The following is a 3,059-nucleotide window of genomic DNA, read 5'->3' on the forward strand; positions in this document are numbered from 1 at the left end:
GGGTACTGTAACGACCCGGAAATTTCCGACCAAATTTAAACCTTAATCTTTATATATTTCCGACACGATAAGCAAAATCTGTTATTTTAAGTCTAGAAAGTTTAAAATTTAGATTTGGATAATCAATTACCCTTTGACTGTGCTCGACGATTCACGAACCTTTTATTACAAATAGAAATGTATATATAAATAAGAATATATGTAAATATATATATATATATATATTATAAATTAAACTATTATGCAATTTAGATATTATGGAATAAAACTTAAGATAATTTAAAAACTGTTATTTAAAAATGTTTAGTTAATTATTGAGAGTATATTGAATGTAAATGACTTTGAATATAAATATGTCAACGTTAACAAAGTATTAAGGTGTACTCTAAGATTATTGTTTCAATATATATAATGAATATATTTATGTTACATGTTACCTAAAACATAATTATATAGGTAGTAGTAGAAATATATATATATAATCTATAGATACAAAATTATTATATATAAATGATGGCAGTATTATTATTACTAATATTATTTTTAACATTAATAATAATAATAATATTATTATAGCTAGTAATATTTTTATCATTAAAAAAATTTATTATCATTTTCATTATTATCATTGTTACTTATTATTGTTATTATTATTCTTAAAATATATGAAATTTGATATGTACAATTAGTGAAATTATTATCATTATTTTTGTTATTATTATTATTAGTTATTAACAAAATTAATATTAAGGATTAATGCGTGTATAATTATTATGTTATCTTTATAAATTTAATATACAAGAATAGATTTATTTGTGTAAGCCATACAAATTAAGTTATATATAAAATACAGATAAAAATATATTATTCAGATATATTCGAATATATTAAACAGATACATAGGATTCTTTTTATATCTCAATATCAGTTTCTATATGTTTCCTTTTTCTGTTTTCTGTAAAACCCGTGACACCCAAACGATGTATCAATCAACTCACCTACACGAAATCGACTCTACTTTATTACCTGTTTCTATCATCCATCTTCTACATATTTCCTCTATTACAATCGAAATAAAAAGAGGGAATCAAAGGAAACCGCAGATATTAAGCAAGAACCTCTGCACGCGTAGATTTTTTTTTTATAACTCAATTTCGAATTATTTTCAAAAACTAAACATGGGGTTTTGTTAGGAATCCATTACTAAACTGTTCTGCAAAATTTCAATTTCTAACTCCTCATATTGGATTTTAATTTTCGAAGTTAAAGTTCTGAAACAAAGGTTTAACCGATGTGTTCATGGCCAAATTCGAGTTCAATACAGTGTTTCAAGTCGAATTAATAATTCAGACAGTTTACAAAGATGATTTTGAACCTTTTTCTTGTTGACGTCGATGTCTGTAATAGCCTCTATAACCGAAATTGATTGTGAGTTCTTAAATGGGTGTAACGGGTTCTGTAAGTCGATGTTGCAATGTTCCTGTTTGTTTTAATGTATAACAGAACTTAATAATGTTCGCTTATAAATCAGTTAAACATTTTTAATACCAGTTCAACGATTTATTGAACACAAAACCTGTACATCGATTTGGGTTGTGGATAGGAAGAAGATGACACTGTGTCAAGGTTTATAAATATTCGGGTGTAATATAAATCAGAAAAACAGAGGTGCCGGGTTGGTTTAAGGTGTTGGGGTGTGAGCAAAGGGTCTCGGGTTCGAGTCCCTCTTGATGCATTTTTAGGGTATATTTTTACTTCCCTTTTCTATTATTGTTATTATTGTTATTATCATCATCATTATTATTATTATTATTATTATTATTATTATTATTATTATTATTATTATTATTATTATTATTATTATTATTAAAGGCTAACATTAAAAATTAAAACTGTTACTATTAGGATAGTTATTATTTTTTTAGTATTAATATCCATATTAATATTATTATGAGTATTGATCTTTTATTTATAATTATTATTAGTACAAAAATTATTATGTATTATCATAACCATTATTATTATCATTATTATTATTTTCATTAATAAGATTTTATATAATTTTATTTATATAATATTATCAAAGTTATTATTTTCATCATCACTATTAAGATTACTATTATTAATTTACTAAATGAATATTATATATATAAGAAAAATATATTTATTACATAATTATAGTGATATTAATTATTTATCAAAAATGTATAAATTATGTATAGATAATTAAATTAGTAAATTAACATATTTACTACTGAATTAACAATTAATAAATAAATTATTTGGTTACGATTATAGATGTTAATAAATATATAAATGATATAGGTTCGTGAATCGAAGGCCAACCTTTTACGTGTTCAATGATGTTATATGTATTTTTACTACAAAATACATTAGGTGAGTATATAGTCCCACTTTTAAACTCTAAATATTTCGGGATGAGAATACATGTATTTTATGTTTTACGATATGGACACAAGTAACTGAAAAATATATTCTACGTTGAGTTGTACCACTGGCATACTTCCCTGTAGCTTGGTAACTAATATTTACAGCGGTATTGTAAACGCGAATCCTGTTGATAGATCTATCGGGCCTGACAACCCCAACCGGACTGGACGACCAGTATTCAACGGTTGCACAGTACTTCGTTTCGTGACTACACTTGGTACGGTGTAGTAAGATTTCATAATAAAGGGAATATGCGACGTGATTAAATGTTAAGTATGGTTACCAAGTGCTCAACCACTTAGAATATTTTTATTAAACTGTTTATATATGAAATCTTGTGGTCCATAGTTATAACGCTGCTAGCATCAAACCTATATCTCACCAACTTTATGTTGACGTTTTAAAGCATGTTATTCTCAGGTACGAATTAAGTCTTCCGCTGTGCATTAGCTCATACTAAAGGCATTACTTGGAGTCGATCATCGCAATGGAACCAAATGTTGAAGACTCTGTCCAGATGGATAAGGACGGGTCCTTACAGATCTGCTGTGCTTGTATCCCCAAAACGCGTTGTGTCTGGTAAGGATGAGAGTTACCTTATAAGGGGC

This window comes from Rutidosis leptorrhynchoides, chromosome 11 (genome assembly GCF_046630445.1).
Source record: "Rutidosis leptorrhynchoides isolate AG116_Rl617_1_P2 chromosome 11, CSIRO_AGI_Rlap_v1, whole genome shotgun sequence".
Lineage (NCBI taxonomy): Eukaryota > Viridiplantae > Streptophyta > Magnoliopsida > Asterales > Asteraceae > Rutidosis > Rutidosis leptorrhynchoides.